General features: G+C 37.9%; 1 long non-coding RNA gene across 2 annotated transcripts; it reads left to right on the forward strand.

The window, feature by feature from the left end:
- Window positions 1-17336: 17336 nt before the first annotated feature.
- On the forward strand, window positions 17337-22662 carry LOC117335998. Of its 2 annotated transcripts, XR_004534520.1 has the most exons (3): window positions 17337-17591; window positions 19666-19785; window positions 21860-22662. It is a non-coding gene; the product is annotated as an uncharacterized LOC117335998 (long non-coding RNA). The 2 variants fall into 2 exon arrangements; XR_004534519.1 differs by lacking the exon at window positions 17337-17591 and having other exon boundaries at window positions 18592-19785.
- Window positions 22663-24269: the final 1607 nt, after the last annotated feature.

Genomic DNA, 24269 nt, shown 5'->3' on the forward strand with positions numbered 1-24269 from the left:
AGCCCCTTGGGTATTATTTCTCTGTCAACCCCTTAGGTATGACAGGTAGCCCGTTCCGACAACAATACAATGATGCACAGCAGCAATATAAAATATTTAATCACTTCATGTCAATATTGCTAGATTCGTGATTTCACTGTCACCCTCAAGGTAGGGAAAGATTCTATAAATCACCGTGTTTGTTAATTAATTAACTAATTAATTAACTGGGAGATGTTCATTTATGTTTCAGACTGGCTTTCTGATAGATTCTGATGCTTACAGGGACATGATATAAATTTATCACTGGTTACGAGTTTCCCCATCTCCATAAAATTATCTTGTATCTATTCCAGATATGTAAGAAAAGTTGAAATATAAGAGTATACATTTATGGACATTATAACAATAGGCATGTCAGTTATGTAGCATGTGTTACAACACAACAATAGAATCGGATCACTTTAGATGCATTGTTATTTTGTTTATATAAAAAGTAAACAATATTGAATAAAAGAGCTAAAGTTGTGTTGTGTAGCTTTCATATTTGATAAACAATTCTGGATCATTAGTGATGAAGGATTGACCATTAGTGGTGAAGGATTGACCATTAGTGGTGAAGGATTGACCATTAGTGGTGAAGGATTAACCATTAGTGGTGAAGGATTAACCATTAGTGGTGAAGGATTGACCATTAGTGATGAAAGATTAACCATTAGTGGTGAAGGATTAACCATTAGTGATGAAAGATTAACCATTAGTGATGAATTAACCATTAGTGATGAATTAACCATTAGTGGTGAAGGATTGACCATTAGTGGTGAAGGATTAACCATTAGTGATGAATTAACCATTAGTGGTGAAGGATTAACCATTAGTGATGAATTAACCATTAGTGGTGAAGGATTAACCCTATAGGGATTAAACATTAACTTGATTTGTCTTCTCTTCATTTATTACCATAATCGACCTAATAGGTGCATCTGCCCCTATAACCGTGCCCCTATGACTGCACCACTATAACCGAACCCCTATAACCGTGTCCCTATAACCACGTCCCTATAACCACGTCTCTTTAACCGCTCCCCTATAACCACGTCTCTTTAACCGCTCCCCTATAACCACGTCCCTATAACCACGTCTCTTTAACCGCGCCCCTATAACCACGTCCCTATAACCACTTCTCTTTAACCGCGCCCCTATAACCACGTCCCTATAATCGTGCCCCTATAACTTAACCACGTCTCTTTAACCGCGCCCCTATAACCACGTCCCTATAACCACGTCTCTTTAACCGCGCCCCTATAACCACGTCCCTATAACCGCTCCCCTATAACCACGTCTCTTTAACCGCGTCCCTATAACCACATCTACAAATTCTATTCAAATGAACGATCTTTACCTACTTTCAAGGTCAAATGTGTTGAATTCTCCTCAATGACTTTACAATAACCTACATCCCGAGGATCATGATATTCTGTCTGTAGCAGCTTGATATAAATTACTACCAAGTTTGTTAAAGTAAAAGACCTTGACTTACATTCAAGGTCAGAGTTGTCAAACGTGTAAAAGTATTTAAATTGTCCCTCTCAATACACGATGGTCAAGGTCATGGTGTTGGACCAGTAGAGCATGCTAGGATAAAGGAATACCAAATGACGTTTACCTAATTCGAAATTATCTGAAATAACTTTTAATTTGCATAACTATCTCGTAAACGATACAGGTCTTTTGGGCCTCTTGTTTTTGATCCTTTACAAAACAGGACTGGATAGTGTCCTATGTTTTTCGGTGGAACAGTTTATTACCTTTTATCCATGGCTTCCTTGACCGTCTGTCCATATAATACGAAATTCTTCCTATTACTTCCTGATTTTGAGTGTAAGTCCCCATTTGGATCAAATTGTTCAGCATCACATGGGTTTGCAGATATGAAAACAAAAAATATGGTGGGTACCTGACATCTATCTTTGTTATCGTAAGAGTAAATTATCACGGATCCCAGATAATTAACTGAAGATTTTCTCAATTATGAAATAATTCGGCGGTGGCCGAGTGGTTAAGGTGTACCGACACTTTATCACTAGCCCTCCTCTTCTGAGTGGCGAGTTCGAAACTTACGTGGGGCAGTTGCCAGGTACTGACCGTAGGCCGGTGGTTTTTCTCCGGGTACTCGGCTTTCCTCCACCTCCAAACCTGGCACGTCCTTAAATGACCCTGGCTGTTAATAGGACGTTAAACAAAATACACCAAACCAAACAAATCTCAATTACAAGGTCACCTGAAACGAAGTCCCGAATAACTTAACGACTTTTGTCCGTCGTCCGTCCGTTCTATAAACAATTAGACTTCTTCTCAGATACGCATGATCTAATTTCAATACAATTTGACAGAAACATTCCATGGCGAAAAGTCAACCAAAATTGTGAATTGTATGGTACCCAACCCTCAAGGGGACTGAGGGGCGGGGCCAAAAGGGTTAAAACTGACTGAAATTTCAACAATAAAAGACTTCTCAATACCCAGATATGGTAGAATCTAATATTCTTAATATATAGAAGTGTCTTAAGGTGCTTTACCAAAACTGAATTTCATTACCTTGGGGTCTCACGTTTGCCCCTGGGGAGAGGATAACAATTAATATAGTTTATGTAGAGAAATCATATTTTTGAGCATAAGTTGTTGACTTGCCATTGGAAATAATTCAGTCATCTTGGTTAGAATTAACAGAATGACAGTTTGATAAATGCACATATGATATTTCCTCTGACTGACCCTCAGAGGCTGATAAGAGGGGCAAAAATTGGTCAAACCAATTGAAATTTATTAGAACCGCTTGTACAGCACATGGATTAATTACGTCTTCCCTGGAAACGAAAGTACTAGTCCAGTCAAATTACTCGAAATAAATACAGTCCAAAGCGGGATATATAGTTGAAACGAAATTTTTTTCTTGGTTTTTGGAATGGTGGGTGCCTACATTATAACAGGGAAAAAGACTACCAGAATCGAGCTTTTCCTTGGTTCATTCTTTAGGAAAATTGTTATTGAGAAATGAAAGCAATAGCAAATAAATAGATGATTCTACCATTTTTGCTATGCAACGCCAGTTTTGATTGGGTTTAAAACCATGTATTATTTTCCAATAACCCACGCTTGTGCCAATAATACACGGTGACGGCTGTTACAATTTTATATATCTAATATTCACCCGTTTAATAAAAGTTTACTATAGCCGAGTGGGCTAATCGGTTAGTCTTTCAATTTTTTATCACGACGCGAGTTCGAATCCTACGGAGGCCCCCCGTTTTTTCTTTTTTTTTTTTTTTTATCCATTTTTTAGATTTTCAAAATCAATGCCATATGATAGATGCTCTTGATCGTAGTACTGTATTGCCTGTATATTTCATCAACAAATAATGCAATACTCAAGAAATAAATTAGTTTTCTCGGGGTTTCTTTGCTGTTTTTCTATTAGAAAGAGGTCGATCTCAGAACTAAACAGTACATGGTAGAATAGAAATAATCAACTTTGAATCGTGTATTGTGCGGCCTTCGTTATTAATTTAATTGCAAAATATCCTCGTCCGAGTTGTATATCCTGCAACAATACACGAATCATCGTTAATTATTTCTTAAATAAATTTATTACTGAAATAATTCCAAAGAAAATTCCGTTATGAAATATACCAATTTCATTTTTGATAAATTGAATATATGTACTTAAACGTATTGATGTCGTTTATTCTAGTAGATGAAATTATTCAGTACTCGATTCTTCCGTGGAGAGAATTGTCAGAAAAAGTAAACTAAAACATAAATTAATAATTAAAACAAATAAAAACTAAACCCCTTTATGAATGAATCAGGATCCTAGTTGTAGAAGAGGTCGTCAGATGAATCTGTACTTTTATCTGTGTAATTGTTTATAAATAAAATTATCCAGGTCATTGGTGCCGTGTAACAAGGCGTGTTCTGTAGATTGATGGTTTGAATAATATTCGTCCGTAGGAGTTTGAAAGGGTTCTAAACATCCATAATAACGATACACAATGGCCGACACTGGTATATCACAGATAGGATGTTCATTGTATATTTATGTATGTTTATCAACTGGGTAACGGGGGAGTGTCACGCGACTGTGAAACAGGTAAAAAGATATCATCGATGTGCTCTTTAGATGAACTTACGCAGTTCCAGGTAATGGATGAAATATTTCGCGCTAATTATTTTTAAAGTGAACAAAATGACAACTGCAAATATCTGCGTCATCTTTGTGATGTTATGCCTCTTGCATGTGAATGCAGATGAACCATGTCTGGCAAGACAATTTGAAAAAGGAAATCATTTTTTCAAAGAAAGTTTGTTCAACTCAACAGTAAAAGTTACGTCACGATTAGGATGTGCCACGAGGTGTACCGAACGTCTGTGCGATTGTGTTTCCTACGCCTATAACGCTACCTCCAAGACCTGTACCTTGTCCTCCATGGCACTGGAATCCGACGTCTCCGGAAACAGTGAAGTCTATGTAGAAAAATCAGGTTTGTTTGTATTTGTTTCAAATAGTTGTCGTATAAAGGTATATTGTATCATTTGTCCCTGGACAATGAAAGTCTGCATACCCTAAATTTTATCACGAGGGTTTATAAAATGGGCGTGGGGATTATGATATTGCAGATTTCCCCCCATTTTCATTAAATTAGGTACTATTTGCTTTTAACTTAAATCATTTCTTTCAAAGTTAAATTCTTTATTTTGACATACGAATACTTTACTTCACATGATATAATCGTGGCATTCCTTCCTTTGATTATTGTTACTTGCGAAAGGGCGTCAAACGACAAAACTTACATCGAAAAGTACAACGGCATCTTTTTATACTGTTTTTTTCGCCTTTTCTCTCTCGTTATTTTGCCTTTTCGGTTTTTGTATTTCGCTTTGTCTTTTTTTCCCGTTTTTTGTTTGTTTTTGTTTTATGTTATTTCGCTTTGTCGTTTTGTTTTGTGTTATTTTGTTTTTTTCGTTTTTTTTTTTGTTTTTGTGTTTTTTTCGCTTTGTCGTTTTACTGTTTGCATTAGACGAGTTTTGTTCTTTCGTTATTAAAGTTTGTTGTTTGACGTCTTTTCGCATGTACCAAAGCGTATTTTCAAGAACTAATGGTTATCGTTCACCAGTTTCCAATGTTCGTCCCTCAAAACCATTTCTTCACAGTGATAACACTAGAATCTTCCAGATTGAACACTGCTTTATTTTATTTAAAACTGTATAGGAATACATTTTGTTTCCGACCACGATAGCTCGCCTTCATTGGGAAGGTGAGTGACACTACATACCTACATAGGATCGTGAAATATATTGTGTATTAATCATAAGTAGGACCCAGATGAATATATACAGAGAATTGAAATATATGTGAGAATGCATTTCGCTTTTTCTTTATATTTCGTCACTGAAATGGGCATATTATGCTCCGTATTATAAATGCGTTAGAAATTGAGATAAACTTAGAACGGGTTTTGTTTTGTAATTCAAACAATTCTGTAAATCTCAACACCATGGTGTTTAGATTATTATGTGCAAAGTTTCATCAAATCCATCAATAAATTTTGAGAGTGTTTTTCAGCATAGCCGTATAATCTTTTGGTCCCGGATATGACGCGACAGGTAGCGTTACTGGTCAAGATGAAGTATGTGATTGGTCAATGTTGCGGTAAAAACGAAACACAGTTAAGTGAATAAGTGGATGTATCTTTTCAAATGACACATTGATAAAATCATATTCCTGATTCAAATGTAGTCTTATTATCACCAAAAATGATTCAAACTGATATAATTGTTTATCCGTGCTGAAACGCATAATTTCATTTTTTTTCACCAGCAGTTTTACATTATAACCAGCAGCATAAAACTATGCCGTTTATCTTTTTTAAAGATATTTCTTGTTTAATGTTGTATATGTGTACCTGTTTTTATGTATAATTCCATTTTCTGTCCATATCATTGTTATCATGTAAATGTATGATGGGAGAAGGCTCCAATAAGTCGGTATAACTTGTGCCCAATCCCTTGTTCAGTTTAATTTAGGCAACAAAATATGTTTAAAGTAATTGAAATAGAGTTAAATTAATTTCCTGGTTGACGATCACTTTACGGAGTCTTTTAGACAGTAATTAACCAAATCAGCTTGTGTATACTTAATTGGATGTCGTTAAAAGACGCTTAATCAATTCAATTCAATTCATTTTATTGACTTTAAGCTTTACAGCTCATCAGTACACAAATAGCCCGAGTTTTCTCTGGCCCTGACACCATGTCTGGTGTAGGGGCCCTACACCAGACATGGTGACAGGGTCAGAGAAAACTCGGGCTACAGTACATATACCATATATATACAATACAATAAATTGGCGGTCACGGCAATATAGCGGTAACGTAACAATATATATCGTCGTGTTTCCTCTCTGATTTAAATACAATGTATATTTATTGTTAAAATTATAACAGAGGATTAGGGATTAAGTAATAACAACTTCTCTACGCCGTCTCCCAATACACATTTACATATGGAAGACTAGTAATACAGTGAAAACATGTATCTCTCGTCTACGGTGGCTCGGAACGGACAAAACAGAAACATTGATTGCTTTCGAATGCTGCGTTGTTTCCTACAAATTCGTTCCCAGCCACAGGGACTTGAGAATTTGTTGTAGTCTACATGTATTTGGACCTTCCCTAGTGTGTATAGCACATTTTGAGACGTTTCAGGGGGCTAGATTAAAATTCGGTAAATATGTCATTTTTTACCGAATTTTAATCTAGCCCCCCAAAACGCTTTAGGGAAGGTCCAAATACATGTAGACTGTAACAAATTCTCAAGTCCCTGTGTTCCAAGCCAGCGCTCTCTTCCCTCTACGAATAAAATATTATTCAGTTTAATTATATAACGCTATTTCTTTGCTAAATGGATACAATAGCATTTAAACTAAAACCAATATTAAAATCTATCATAAAATCCCAAAATGTCATTTCTTGATTTTCCAATTTTCCTAAACGACGATGATTTAAAAATGAAATTTCGAATTACATAAGTAGTACAAAAGTGAGGATACGAGCGCAGGGTCACCCGGTGCATTCCCTATATAATCCTTACCACCTCCCTGGCACCTCCCTAGTGGCACCCCCCTTGACAGGGGGGGTACCGATGACGTCACAAATGGAGGGTTATCCAGTGCATAAAAATGACCCTCAGGGGGTACCGATGATGTAACGGACGGTCACGCCTCCTCCCCGTCAGGGGGGTACCGCGACCACCGATGTTGTCATGTAATGACGTGTTTGGATTTTCCAATCTATTTCGACCGATTGCATCACGGTATGAAATAGACAAAACATGAATGGACATGTCATACAATTGTCGTAACCAGGTCACATAATCCGTGTAATACGGCGAGACATTTTAGTACATAACATTGTCTTGTTGTTATTCATCACCCTACATATATATTCAATTGTAAGTGTTATATATATATGTAACCGTGTTGCTTTTCATACAAGATAAAAGCCGGTAGTAAGATGATGAGTTCTTTATTCTGAAGAGTTTCGACCAGTATTACACACAGCACATGTTGTACAAAACGTGAACACGAACGAGAACCAATACGGAAAGGAATGGAATGTAATGTACCGGTAGTCACTCTGGAATAAATATATAAAAATATACTAGACACTGAATAGCACGAACAGTAGAACTTGCACACACATACATAACTAAGGGAGATAACTCGCTATTATAATTTACATAAATAATTCCATTTTAGATAGAATTACTAAAATATCACAATAGATATAACCTTTACAATATTAAACATTTACAAATTCATTGACTCTAATTAAATAATATTAATAATAACTTCTTACGAAGTATTATAACATTATAGTTAAATTCATAAGAATTACAGCTATATAAATGATCTACAGCCTATCATATATATACATCATTGAAGAATATAAGTTACGTAAATATTACATAACATTAACCATTTATAAATAAAATATCTTAAATACTGTGTGTGGCACAGAGCCATCCTACCCAATACTTCCAAGTTCTCTGTCAATATCTTTCTCTTTCAATATATTCTAAAATAATATAAATAACTATTTACTACATGTACTCTGATTACAAATAGATGAATATATTTCAAGAATCAAAATAACCATTTTCAAAACTATCAACTTTACACATTTACCTCTAGCTCTATAAATGAAATTACAGAAATAAGAAAATAACTAATTTTACCAAATACTTCAAAATCATCAATTATCTAAATTAGCTATACTTATAAAAATCAAAGAAATAATAGAAATAATAGAAACTTACTTTAACCTGTCTAAAATCTTGAACCAGGAAAATATACTTGTGGTCAGCTTGACCGACAGGAGTCTAACTACCCTAACAATAGCATTCCCGCCAAAAGTGACCAACAAAGGAAATAAAAATAGTGACCAATAAAACACAAGAAAAGGACATAGACTTTGGACTTAGATCACAGGGTGTAAACTGTAACACAAAATACAGCAAGACATAACACAGAGAACACAAAACATCACACCCTGTAACATGTAACGCCAATAAACGACAAAGACATACACAATACATTCTGGGCACATTTAAACAGACATCTGAACACAAATATCACATTTAATATATAAAATGATAAAAACTAATAAAATTAGACCCTGTTACATTCTCCCCTACTTCGAAAAATGTCGTCCTCGACAAGAGATGTACAACAGGTAATAAGCATCCTAAACATGTGAAAATAAATCAAAGTTGTATATACTGGATATATTATACAAGTAGCTATGTAACCTTTCCAGAAAGGATCTGAAGCAATGTAGACATAACCTGGTCATTCTTTTCTGCAAGAATCCCTGTATCCACAAGTTCTGTCAGAAACTTTGCCCTCTGTTTCCAATCAGGCTCTTCGACCAGTGACTGATTTCTCATAATAAATTGTCCACTTCGCATCCATGCAGGCTTTTCCCTTGTCCGCCGTGGTCTCCTAGGCACAGCAGGGCTGTCCTGTGGAATTACTCCATCTCCTTCTGGCTCTGATTCTGGCTCCACATCATCTTGAGGCTCTTCAACTGTATCAACTACTGGCTCGGCTATTGGGAGGTCCGGAGTTGATGTTTGTCGAACATCTGTCCTTCCAATTAGCACTTCCTCCCCCTCTGAAGATGAAGTAGATCCTTCAACTTCAATTGAAGGCACTCTCCTCAAGACATCCTTCCTCTTCCTGGGAGCTGGTCTTGGCTTCTCTTCCAACTTGGGTACATATCCAATAGGTAAGAGGTGGTTCCTGTGCAATGTCCTTACACGTCCCTCACCATTCTCCTGTCTAACCACATATGCTGGAATTCCAGGATTAGGCTGGTCCATTACAATATAAGGCTCTTCCTCCCACTTATTGGACAGTTTGTGTTTCCCTTTGAATGCCACAATCTTTACTAAAACCCGATCTCCAATGTTTAATACTGCTTCTCGTACATTGCTATCATAATTTCTTTTCTGTTTATCCTTAGCTTTTGTAGAGTATGTCGCTGCTAGCTCATAAGCTTTTGTGAGTCGCTGCTTCATCTCCTGCACATATGTCGTTGTGGAACTGGACTCTGTTCCCAAGTCAATGCCAAACGCTAGGTCCACTGGCAATCTAGGATTCCGTCCAAACATTAGGAAATACGGACTCTGACCCGTAGATTCCTGACGAGTGCAGTTGTAGGCATGCACCATGCTCGCAACGTGAGCTTTCCAATTCTTCTTTTGCTCTGGTGATAAAGTTCCTAGCATCCCAAGTAGTGTCCGATTAAATCTTTCACACAGGCCGTTTCCCATTGGGTGATAAGGACTAGTGTGTGATTTCTCTACCCCTGTGATACTACAGAGCTCCTTCATCAGATGGCTTTCAAAATTGGGACCCTGGTCCGAGTGTATCCTCCGAGGTAATCCATAGTGAACTACAAACTGGTTGAAGAAAACCTCGGCGGTAGTTCGAGCAGTCATGTTGCGAGTAGGTACCGCTACCGCATATCGCGTAAAATGATCTGTAAATACCAAAATATTCTCGACTCCACCCTTAGAAGTTTCCAGTGAGAGAAAATCCATACAGACAAGCTCTAATAGTTGAAAGGTGTTGATCGATACAAGAGGCGCACATGTCCTAGCTGGTGTTTTCCTTAGCACACAACGATCACATGCCTTTATCCACTCCTCAATGTCCTTAGCCATTCCAATCCAATAAAATCGATCCCTAACTAAAGATACAGTTCTGTCACGACCCTGATGTCCCATGTCGTTGTGCAGCATGGTTAGCACCGTGCTAACTTTTGACCTTGGTAATAGAATCTGGCTTCTGTTTTCTCCATCTATGGTAAGATTTCTGCATAACAACCCATCTTTCATCTTTAGTCGGTCATAATTCTTCAGCATGACTAAGTGACCTGATACTGGGGGTATGTTGTCCTTCTTCGGCTTGTTTCCTGTCTTGACAAATGGTATCCAAAACCTAAGTAAAGGATCCTTCTGTTGATCTTCTTTGAGTTCAGGTAACAAATGTGGAGTCGAAGATAAAGGCGTATCATCAGTCTCCTTGACAACTTGAGCTGACATGGCGATGGTCTCAATGTAAGGAGAAACTGTAATGTTCTTGCTCAAAGCCTTGACAACATCTTCTGAAATGGTTACCATTTCTTCTGCATCCTTCTGCAAGGAAGGGTGACGAGACATCCCATCAGCATCTGCATTGCTGCTCCCTGGCCGGTACTGGATGCTGAAGTTGAAATTGGCTAAAGCCGCAACCCATCTCTGAGATGTCGCATCCATCTTCGCAGAAGATAAAACATACGTCAGCGGATTATTGTCAGTGATGGCTGTAAATGGGCATGCTATGAGGTAGTCTGCGAATTTGTCTGTTACAGCCCACTTAAGAGCAAGGAACTCCAAGCGGTGCGCTGGGTACCGTCGTTCTGCTCTAGTCAACCCACGGCTGGCATATGCTATTACCCGCTTAACTCCATTCTGTTGCTGATACAACACAGCTCCTAGTCCAAGTCCTGAGGCATCTGTATGAAGAACAAAAGACTGTGAAAAATCTGGGTAACTGACAATAGGAGGTCCTGAAAGACAATTCTTCAAAGTCTGGAATGCCTGTTCCTGTTCCTCCTCCCATTTCCACGGACGTGGTGTATCCTCTTTCTTCTTTGCATTCTTCCTTTTCTTCTCAGGTGGTGTCATGAGGATGGTAAGAGGTCGAGCTATCTTTGAAAAGTCTTGAATAAATCGACGATAATAGCCAACGAACCCAAGGAACTTCCTCACATCATCCGAGTTCTCAGGTCGTGGCCATGCTGTCACTCTCTCTACCTTGTCTGGGTCTGGCTCTATCCCATGCTCTGACACAATATGTCCAACATACTTGACCTTTCTCCGGAAGAAAGAACATTTGTCAGGAGCAAGCTTCATCCCACACTCGGAGACACGGTTAAACACAAGATCCAAGCGGTGTAGGTGGTCGTTGAATGTCTTGGAGAAGATAATCACGTCGTCAATGTAGACGTAACAGTACTTGGTGTGCAGGCCCATCAAAGCTTCCTCCATCAACCTCTGATAGGTAGCCGGAGCATTGGCGAGGCCAAAAGGCATCCGCATGTACTCATAGAATCCTAAGGGTCCTACTGTGAAGGCGGTTCGCTCCTTATGCTCAGGATGGATCTCCACTTGATGGTAACCTGACTTCATGTCGACAGTTGAGAAGAACCTGTTGCCCGCTAAGTTGTCTAGGATCTCATCTATGCGCGGAAGTGCATAGGCATCCTTCACAGTTCTATCATTGAGTTGGCGATAGTCCACACGAAGACGAAGTTTTCCGTTCTTCTTGCGTACTAAAACGATGTTTGAAGACCATGGAGAGTGGGATCTCCGTATCACTCCAGCTGCTATCAACTGATGGAGATGATTCCTCCCCTCGTCAAACATGGACGGTGGAATGCGTCGGCATCTCTGCTTGAAGGGTATTTCATTAGTCAACTCGATCCTATGCTTCACTAGTGATGTATGTCCAAGATCAGTGTCACCAGTCGAAAAGATACCACGATGTTGTTCCAAGAGAAGTTTACCCTGTGCAATCTCATCCGATGTCAATCCATCAGTGCAGACTTCTATCTTTTCCATGACGTCATCGTCTGATATATCAGGAACATTTTCTGAAGTAGATTCCTCTACCGTAACTGGCTGCATCTCACACAGTATGGCTCTCGGCTGAATGGTTACTGTATCTGTCGATAAGTTAGTGATATGGACCTTCACGTTTCCATTCATACCATAACTGTATGGAACGAGTGTTGGAGTAATGTCCAAGTCCTTTGGGATACGAGAAGTAGCACTGGGTTGCAGGACAGCACAAACTGGTGGATAAGCTAAGTGCTTTCCGGTTATTCCATCCATCATAACTTCTGAGTTGGGCTTGAGGGTAATGGTTGTATCTCCAGCATACCTCACAATAGCTAAACGGTGATTTCTTCTCTCCAACTCCCTCTCCCGTAGAACCATACATCTAAATGACAAGTATAATGGCGTAGTAAGTTTGGCCTTCTGTAAAAATGTTGAACCATAACTTTCACTTACCCTTTCCATCACAACACTCAAAATGTTGGTTCCAACAAGTATAGGTACACTCAAATTATAGGGGCTGTCTGGGACCACAAGAAATATGCCACAATCAATCCTACTATCTTCACCACACAGGCCTGTCCCCTCAAAGGTAATAGATGCTTCAACAAATCCTTCATAGGGTAAAACCTGTCCATCCGCACACTCAATCTTAAGAATGGAACTCAAAGGCTTGATTTCCAAGTGTTGTAGATGCTGGTGATAAAAACTTTTGCCGATAGTTGATACAGTTGAACCCGAGTCCATAAGAGCTCTCGCCTGTGTTCCTTCAACTATCACAGTTGATTCTGTAGCAGGTCCAAGTAAATCAGGTGGCTGCTCGCTGGTGCGGTCCCGTCGTGTCTCACGGCCTATCGTCTGCCCCTTGATGATGGCCGCTGGTTGTTTAAAGATTTCGTTCTGGTGTCCAGTCTGACCCTACACCCCAAGGCTATATGGCCTACCTGACCACATCTAAAACATACTGGTTCCTGGTTCATATCCTTAGGTGGTGCAGAATCAGGATATCCATATCCTCCAAAACTCTGGAAATCCCGACTGTTGTCTCCAAAAGATGCAGTCTGTTGTTGATATGGTTGCTGGTGTTGGGCAAATCTGTTTGATGTTGTCCGATCTGTATGTTGCTGAGGCTGTCTATCCTTCTGCGGATACTTCTTCTTATGCTGAAACTGTCGTTCCTTCAGTGCCTTAACATCTACAGCAAGCTGTTGAACTATCCCCTTAATCTCTTGTATTCCTCCCTCCTCAGCTAAAGGCATGTCCACAGCCGCCTTCGAAATGGCTCCAGATTTCTTGGGAACTTTCTCATCAGTTTGACGCTGGCTCTGATCTTCTTCAAAACGACGTATAGCTATGCGTAAATCATCAAAATCCTTGATGCAGTCTACCAAATGTGCAGTAATATCCTTCAAGTGTGAACGTAGACCCTGCCACAGCATAGTACACAGCATAACATTAGAATGGTTCTTATCTACTTGCCCTCCATCCACAGCTTTGTGAAGTAAAGTCTCCAGTCTACAGCTCCAAGATGATACACTTCCATCTGGTTCCTGTCGAGCACTGTAAAACTTGGCAAGGTACATCTCTGTCTTCACTACTGTACCATAAATGCTATCCATCTTTGCTAAAACCTCACCAGTAGTAGCAGAAGCTGGCAGTATGGACCTCACTCTAAGTGCTTCTCCTTTTAAGGAACTTCTAATGGCTTGTGCTATAGCATGATCTGGGTGCCCTTCCTTGACAATACACTCCACTTCCTTTCTCCAGACATCATATGGTACATCCTTCTTGCCATTTTCACCTGAGAAATGAGATATCTTGGGAAAATGCTGAATGGCAGAAGTAGTGTACTGGGTATGAAGCAACGCCTGCATTTTCTCCTTGTTATCTTCATCCTGATCTGTCTGCTGCTTGTCAACCGAATGAACATGATCTCTCATCCATTCCTCAAAATCCTCTAGTGTGTCAAGTTTAGGTTTTATCCCTATAGCATTGAAATGATCAATCAACTTCTTTCCTTCCTCCTTTGTTAAATCCGACATGATGAAATATATCAAGATAATCAATACACGGAAACTAACAACAAACATAGATTCAATGAGAGAAAAAAAATGTTTGATGCTGAAACAAAATGTGTATAGAAAAGTCTAGACAAATGAAAATAAACAGCAATATTCCATATCATATATGATACCATAAGAATGATATCAGCTGTAGCAATGGTACAATGCAAGTAATTATAAACACAAAAGCCCAGAAACACTACAATAACACACAAAACACTATAACAGGGAACATATAAGAGTAAAACTATGAACTCTATACTGATATCACAGATATAAACAACTAATTTGACTGAAAATTTAGAAAATAAATAAATAAATAAGTAAATATCAATAAGTCAATATACCTAGATCTGTACTAAAGAGGAAAAAAAATGCGAGAAAAATAAATGTATATTCAAGTAAATAACCTACTCCGTAATAAAAATTTGAAAAAAAATCACAGAAAAAAAAAATATGGCAAAGTTCTGCAAAAATATAACTCACCAAAAAAACAATGAGTATTTATAAACAATATCACCACATTTATATAGATTTGATGTCAATATCTGAAAAAAAACCTGGAAAGAAATATTTCACAGTAATATCACAGTATTACGTATGCATATTTCGAAGTTACAAGTCAACAAAGTAAATACATATAGACTAATTCAGTAATCTTTGCAAAAACTGTTCACATGAAAATTATGAAATAAACGACATCAATAAATTAGAAAAAGTCAATGTAATCCAGTTTGGATGAATGTCTATAACGGCAATGTCGATCTTCTGAAATCACACAATATTGTCAGAACACATAAATACCTGAAGACGCTGGAATGTTGCAACAAGTCATTAGTTTAATGGAAAGTTCAACGGCAAGTCATAAAAACACTCACATTCTGCTGCCATATTCGATGATCATAGTCACCTGCGCGGTTGAATCAAGAACCACCACTGTACTGATGTAAAAAATAGTCTCCATCAAGCAGACGCTTGAATACTGACCTTCACCCGATCAGCTGGTGTTTGCGCACACGTACATTGTGAACGTATACGTACATCCCACAAAGTCGCTGTCAGGCGACAACTGTTACTGCGATTATCGCTAGAGCAAACACATCATGCCTGTAAGTCGAATACCGTCGAATCAGAGATCACTGGAGGCTCCAAATGTAACCGTGTTGCTTTTCATACAAGATAAAAGCCGGTAGTAAGATGATGAGTTCTTTATTCTGAAGAGTTTCGACTAAGTATTACACACAGCACATGTTGTACAAAACGTGAACACGAACGAGAACCAATACGGAAAGGAATGGAATGTAATGTACCGGTAGTCACTCTGGAATAAATATATAAAAATATACTAGACACTGAGTAGCACGAACAGTAGAACTTGCACACACATACATAACTAAGGGAGATAACTCGCTATTATAATTTACATAAATAATTCCATTTTAGATAGAATTACTAAAATATCACAATAGATATAACCTTTACAATATTAAACATTTACAAATTCATTGACTCTAATTAAATAATATTAATAATAACTTCTTACGAAGTATTATAACATTATAGTTAAATTCATAAGAATTACAGCTATATAAATGATCTACAGCCTATCATATATATACATCATTGAAGAATATAAGTTACGTAAATATTACATAACATTAACCATTTATAAATAAAATATCTTAAATACCTGTGTGTGGCACAGAGCCATCCTACCCAATACTTCCAAGTTCTCTGTCAATATCTTTCTCTTTCAATATATTCTAAAATAATATAAATAACTATTTACTACATGTACTCTGATTACAAATAGATGAATATATTTCAAGAATCAAAATAACCATTTTCAAAACTATCAACTTTACACATTTACCTCTAGCTCTATAAATGAAATTACAGAAATAAGAAAATAACTAATTTTACCAAATACTTCAAAATCATCAATTATCTAAATTAGCTATACTTATAAAAATCAAAGAAATAATAGAAATAATAGAAACTTACTTTAACCTGTCTAAAATCTTGAACCAGGAAAATATACTTGTGGTCAGCTTGACCGACAGGAGTCTAACTACCCTAACAATAGCATTCCCGCCAAAAGTGACCAACAAAGGAAATAAAAATAGTGACCAATAAAACACAAGAAAAGGACATAGACTTTGGACTTAGATCACAGGGTGTAAACTGTAACACAAAATACAGCAAGACATAACACAGAGAACACAAAACATCACACCCTGTAACATGTAACGCCAATAAACGACAAAGACATACACAATACATTCTGGGCACATTTAAACAGACATCTGAACACAAATATCACATTTAATATATAAAATGATAAAAACTAATAAAATTAGACCCTGTTACATATAACTTTTTTATTTTATATATATTATATAGTATTAGTACTCGAGCTTCGATGGGAACACCCGTTTATATATCAACATGATTTAGGGCACATTGTGTTTAAACGTCGGTCACACCACAATAAATACGATATCTTTAAGTCAAAATCATTACAAAAATCTGAGTTTCAAATCTTCACGACAAATGGTTATAACGAGATTTAAAATTTACCCAATGCTTTAAACCAGATCACAGTCGAATATTTGCCGAGTACAAAGTTATCTATTACAGCTGTGTGAATGTTTACATACAAACGTTGTGTATACGATTCAATGACGCGTACAATCGGGAAACAGTGTTCACCAGTATACTTGTAAACTATATATGTACGATTCGAGACAAACATTCGGAAAGTAATCAAGAAACACATTATCAATGTCTTTATTTAGTATTACAAACCTGTAAAACCCTATACGTATTCCTTTTAACACTGATAAATCCGTGGAAGCATAGGATATGTCGGTTACAAATGGCGAACAGGTTAACTATTTAAAGCGCCCCCTACAGTATACTGCGTACGTGTGTATACATTTAATACACCTATCTACTACATGGGCCTATACAGTCGAGCGGTCTAGGTCAAGATTTCCAACCAAAACATCCCGAGTTCGACTCTCGCACAAAACAGTCAGAAATTTAATGCTAAAAGTTAACAATTTTCAGTGTCTAACATACTCGAGAGACGTTAAAAATACGTCCGGTCGCTTCAAAAACAAATGAAAAATGAAATAAAATGAAAAAATTAATCTGCAAAAATTCGATTAACCAATCAAATTACCCGATTACAATTGAAGGTGTCAGAGGGTATAAATACAAGTGCGAAAGAACCAAAAAGTCATTCTTAGGCTGCCACTTGGAGGAGTAAGTCAGAAGAAAGTAATAGACACTTGAAACAGTACGGACGGAACGAAAAGGTAAGTTTCAGTCCAATTATACAATTTGTAAGTTTATGAACGTCTGAGGTGTTTGTCACACATGAATTGAGTGTACTGGATTAGGGCGGTGTCACAAGTCCACAACGGAAAGAGGGCGTTTTAAAGTGACATGTCCCCGCGATATCCAGGAATATCTTTCCGGCCAATAATTCATGTGGACCCATCGGGTGATGCTCCGTTTCTGGTGACAGAATCGTTGATGTTCTTCGTACGAACGCCATAGGACCTCGGTCCTTTAATCAGACACACTAACGAAACAACAACTTATAGCTAATAAAATATCTTATTAACTTCTATTTATATCTTTAAAAAGTGTGCAACATTTAAAAATTAAATTGCAAGGCTGAGGTGTTTGTCACACATGAATTGAGTGTACTGGATTAGGGCGATGTCACAAGTCCACAACGGAAAGAGGGCGTTTTAAAGTGACATGTCCCCGCGATATCCAGGAACATCTTTCCGACCAATAATTCATGTGGGCCCATAGGGTGATGCTCCGTTTCTGGTGACAGAAGCGTTGATGTTCTTCGTACGAACACCATAGGACTTCGGTCCTTTAGTCAGTTCATAGCTACTTAAAAACGTCTGCTCGCTTCAAAATCTATGATACATCTGATGCAAAAATTGCAAAACATATCTCAAAAAAAAAAAAAAAAAAAAAATTGTATCAACCAATCATAAGAAGGGAATTACGTCATTGAAAGAAAGGTTATAAATATAGACGTGAAACCGATCAAACTTCATTCTGCAGTAAAAACTAGAGGAGAACAAATCGGTAAATTTTAGTAGTACAAAAGTGAGGATACGAGCGCAGGGTCACCCGGTGCATTCCCTATATAATCCTTACCACCTCCCTGGCACCTCCCTAGTGGCACCCCCCTTGACAGGGGGGTACCGATGACGTCACAAATGGAGGGTTATCCAGTGCATAAAAATGACCCTCAGGGGGTACCGATGATGTAACGGACGGTCACGCCTCCTCCCCGTCAGGGGGGTACCGCGACCACCGATGTTGTCATGTAATGACGTGTTTGGATTTTCCAATCTATTTCGACCGATTGCATCACGGTATGAAATAGACAAAACATGAATGGACATGTCATACAATTGTCGTAACCAGGTCACATAATCCGTGTAATACGGCGAGACATTTTAGTACATAACATTGTCTTGTTGTTATTCATCACCCTACATATATATTCAATTGTAAGTGTTATATATATAACTTTTTTATTTTATATATATTATATAGTATTAGTACTCGAGCTTCGATGGGAACACCCGTTTATATATCAACATGATTTAGGGCACATTGTGTTTAAACGTCGGTCACACCACAATAAATACGATATCTTTAAGTCAAAATCATTACAAAAATCTGAGTTTCAAATCTTCACGACAAATGGTTATAACGAGATTTAAAATTTACCCAATGCTTTAAACCAGATCACAGTCGAATATTTGCCGAGTACAAAGTTATCTATTACAGCTGTGTGAATGTTTACATACAAACGTTGTGTATACGATTCAATGACGCGTACAATCGGGAAACAGTGTTCACCAGTATACTTGTAAACTATATATGTACGATTCGAGACAAACATTCGGAAAGTAATCAAGAAACACATTATCAATGTCTTTATTTAGTATTACAAACCTGTAAAACCCTATACGTATTCCTTTTAACACTGATAAATCCGTGGAAGCATAGGATATGTCGGTTACAAATGGCGAACAGGTTAACTATTTAAAGCGCCCCCTACAGTATACTGCGTACGTGTGTATACATTTAATACACCTATCTACTACATGGGCCTATACAGTCGAGCGGTCTAGGTCAAGATTTCCAACCAAAACATCCCGAGTTCGACTCTCGCACAAAACAGTCAGAAATTTAATGCTAAAAGTTAACAATTTTTCAGTGTCTAACATACTCGAGAGACGTTAAAAATACGTCCGGTCGCTTCAAAAACAAATGAAAAATGAAATAAAATGAAAAAATTAATCTGCAAAAATTCGATTAACCAATCAAATTACCCGATTACAATTGAAGGTGTCAGAGGGTATAAATACAAGTGCGAAAGAACCAAAAAGTCATTCTTAGGCTGCCACTTGGAGGAGTAAGTCAGAAGAAAGTAATAGACACTTGAAACAGTACGGACGGAACGAAAAGGTAAGTTTCAGTCCAATTATACAATTTGTAAGTTTATGAACGTCTGAGGTGTTTGTCACACATGAATTGAGTGTACTGGATTAGGGCGGTGTCACAAGTCCACAACGGAAAGAGGGCGTTTTAAAGTGACATGTCCCCGCGATATCCAGGAACATCTTTCCGGCCAATAATTCATGTGGACCCATCGGGTGATGCTCCGTTTCTGGTGACAGAATCGTTGATGTTCTTCGTACGAACGCCATAGGACCTCGGTCCTTTAATCAGACACACTAACGAAACAACAACTTATAGCTAATAAAATATCTTATTAACTTCTATTTATATCTTTAAAAAGTGTGCAACATTTAAAAATTAAATTGCAAGGCTGAGGTGTTTGTCACACATGAATTGAGTGTACTGGATTAGGGCGATGTCACAAGTCCACAACGGAAAGAGGGCGTTTTAAAGTGACATGTCCCCGCGATATCCAGGAACATCTTTCCGACCAATAATTCATGTGGGCCCATAGGGTGATGCTCCGTTTCTGGTGACAGAAGCGTTGATGTTCTTCGTACGAACACCATAGGACTTCGGTCCTTTAGTCAGTTCATAGCTACTTAAAAACGTCTGCTCGCTTCAAAATCTATGATACATCTGATGCAAAAATTGCAAAACATATCTCAAAAAAAAAAAAAAAAAAAAAATTGTATCAACCAATCATAAGAAGGGAATTACGTCATTGAAAGAAAGGTTATAAATATAGACGTGAAACCGATCAAACTTCATTCTGCAGTAAAAACTAGAGGAGAACAAATCGGTAAATTTTAGTAGTACAAAAGTGAGGATACGAGCGCAGGGTCACCCGGTGCATTCCCTATATAATCCTTACCACCTCCCTGGCACCTCCCTAGTGGCACCCCCCTTGACAGGGGGGTACCGATGACGTCACAAATGGAGGGTTATCCAGTGCATAAAAATGACCCTCAGGGGGTACCGATGATGTAACGGACGGTCACGCCTCCTCCCCGTCAGGGGGGTACCGCGACCACCGATGTTGTCATGTAATGACGTGTTTGGATTTTCCAATCTATTTCGACCGATTGCATCACGGTATGAAATAGACAAAACATGAATGGACATGTCATACAATTGTCGTAACCAGGTCACATAATCCGTGTAATACGGCGAGACATTTTAGTACATAACATTGTCTTGTTGTTATTCATCACCCTACATATATATTCAATTGTAAGTGTTATATATATAACTTTTTTATTTTATATATATTATATAGTATTAGTACTCGAGCTTCGATGGGAACACCCGTTTATATATCAACATGATTTAGGGCACATTGTGTTTAAACGTCGGTCACACCACAATAAATACGATATCTTTAAGTCAAAATCATTACAAAAATCTGAGTTTCAAATCTTCACGACAAATGGTTATAACGAGATTTAAAATTTACCCAATGCTTTAAACCAGATCACAGTCGAATATTTGCCGAGTACAAAGTTATCTATTACAGCTGTGTGAATGTTTACATACAAACGTTGTGTATACGATTCAATGACGCGTACAATCGGGAAACAGTGTTCACCAGTATACTTGTAAACTATATATGTACGATTCGAGACAAACATTCGGAAAGTAATCAAGAAACACATTATCAATGTCTTTATTTAGTATTACAAACCTGTAAAACCCTATACGTATTCCTTTTAACACTGATAAATCCGTGGAAGCATAGGATATGTCGGTTACAAATGGCGAACAGGTTAACTATTTAAAGCGCCCCCTACAGTATACTGCGTACGTGTGTATACATTTAATACACCTATCTACTACATGGGCCTATACAGTCGAGCGGTCTAGGTCAAGATTTCCAACCAAAACATCCCGAGTTCGACTCTCGCACAAAACAGTCAGAAATTTAATGCTAAAAGTTAACAATTTTTCAGTGTCTAACATACTCGAGAGACGTTAAAAATACGTCCGGTCGCTTCAAAAACAAATGAAAAATGAAATAAAATGAAAAAATTAATCTGCAAAAATTCGATTAACCAATCAAATTACCCGATTACAATTGAAGGTGTCAGAGGGTATAAATACAAGTGCGAAAGAACCAAAAAGTCATTCTTAGGCTGCCACTTGGAGGAGTAAGTCAGAAGAAAGTAATAGACACTTGAAACAGTACGGACGGAACGAAAAGGTAAGTTTCAGTCCAATTATACAATTTGTAAGTTTATGAACGTCTGAGGTGTTTGTCACACATGAATTGAGTGTACTGGATTAGGGCGGTGTCACAAGTCCACAACGGAAAGAGGGCGTTTTAAAGTGACATGTCCCCGCGATATCCAGGAACATCTTTCCGGCCAATAATTCATGTGGACCCATCGGGTGATGCTCCGTTTCTGGTGACAGAATCGTTGATGTTCTTCGTACGAACGCCATAGGACCTCGGTCCTTTAATCAGACACACTAACGAAACAACAACTTATAGCTAATAAAATATCTTATTAACTTCTATTTATATCTTTAAAAAGTGTGCAACATTTAAAAATTAAATTGCAAGGCTGAGGTGTTTGTCACACATGAATTGAGTGTACTGGATTAGGGCGATGTCACAAGTCCACAACGGAAAGAGGGCGTTTTAAAGTGACATGTCCCCGCGATATCCAGGAACATCTTTCCGACCAATAATTCATGTGGGCCCATAGGGTGATGCTCCGTTTCTGGTGACAGAAGCGTTGATGTTCTTCGTACGAACACCATAGGACTTCGGTCCTTTAGTCAGTTCATAGCTACTTAAAAACGTCTGCTCGCTTCAAAATCTATGATACATCTGATGCAAAAATTGCAAAACATATCTCAAAAAAAAAAAAAAAAAAAAAATTGTATCAACCAATCATAAGAAGGGAATTACGTCATTGAAAGAAAGGTTATAAATATAGACGTGAAACCGATCAAACTTCATTCTGCAGTAAAAACTAGAGGAGAACAAATCGGTAAATTTTAGTAGTACAAAAGTGAGGATACGAGCGCAGGGTCACCCGGTGCATTCCCTATATAATCCTTACCACCTCCCTGGCACCTCCCTAGTGGCACCCCCCTTGACAGGGGGGTACCGATGACGTCACAAATGGAGGGTTATCCAGTGCATAAAAATGACCCTCAGGGGGTACCGATGATGTAACGGACGGTCACGCCTCCTCCCCGTCAGGGGGGTACCGCGACCACCGATGTTGTCATGTAATGACGTGTTTGGATTTTCCAATCTATTTCGACCGATTGCATCACGGTATGAAATAGACAAAACATGAATGGACATGTCATACAATTGTCGTAACCAGGTCACATAATCCGTGTAATACGGCGAGACATTTTAGTACATAACATTGTCTTGTTGTTATTCATCACCCTACATATATATTCAATTGTAAGTGTTATATATATAACTTTTTTATTTTATATATATTATATAGTATTAGTACTCGAGCTTCGATGGGAACACCCGTTTATATATCAACATGATTTAGGGCACATTGTGTTTAAACGTCGGTCACACCACAATAAATACGATATCTTTAAGTCAAAATCATTACAAAAATCTGAGTTTCAAATCTTCACGACAAATGGTTATAACGAGATTTAAAATTTACCCAATGCTTTAAACCAGATCACAGTCGAATATTTGCCGAGTACAAAGTTATCTATTACAGCTGTGTGAATGTTTACATACAAACGTTGTGTATACGATTCAATGACGCGTACAATCGGGAAACAGTGTTCACCAGTATACTTGTAAACTATATATGTACGATTCGAGACAAACATTCGGAAAGTAATCAAGAAACACATTATCAATGTCTTTATTTAGTATTACAAACCTGTAAAACCCTATACGTATTCCTTTTAACACTGATAAATCCGTGGAAGCATAGGATATGTCGGTTACAAATGGCGAACAGGTTAACTATTTAAAGCGCCCCCTACAGTATACTGCGTACGTGTGTATACATTTAATACACCTATCTACTACATGGGCCTATACAGTCGAGCGGTCTAGGTCAAGATTTCCAACCAAAACATCCCGAGTTCGACTCTCGCACAAAACAGTCAGAAATTTAATGCTAAAAGTTAACAATTTTTCAGTGTCTAACATACTCGAGAGACGTTAAAAATACGTCCGGTCGCTTCAAAAACAAATGAAAAATGAAATAAAATGAAAAAATTAATCTGCAAAAATTCGATTAACCAATCAAATTACCCGATTACAATTGAAGGTGTCAGAGGGTATAAATACAAGTGCGAAAGAACCAAAAAGTCATTCTTAGGCTGCCACTTGGAGGAGTAAGTCAGAAGAAAGTAATAGACACTTGAAACAGTACGGACGGAACGAAAAGGTAAGTTTCAGTCCAATTATACAATTTGTAAGTTTATGAACGTCTGAGGTGTTTGTCACACATGAATTGAGTGTACTGGATTAGGGCGGTGTCACA

This window comes from Pecten maximus, chromosome 10, assembly GCF_902652985.1.
Source record: "Pecten maximus chromosome 10, xPecMax1.1, whole genome shotgun sequence".
Lineage (NCBI taxonomy): Eukaryota > Metazoa > Mollusca > Bivalvia > Pectinida > Pectinidae > Pecten > Pecten maximus.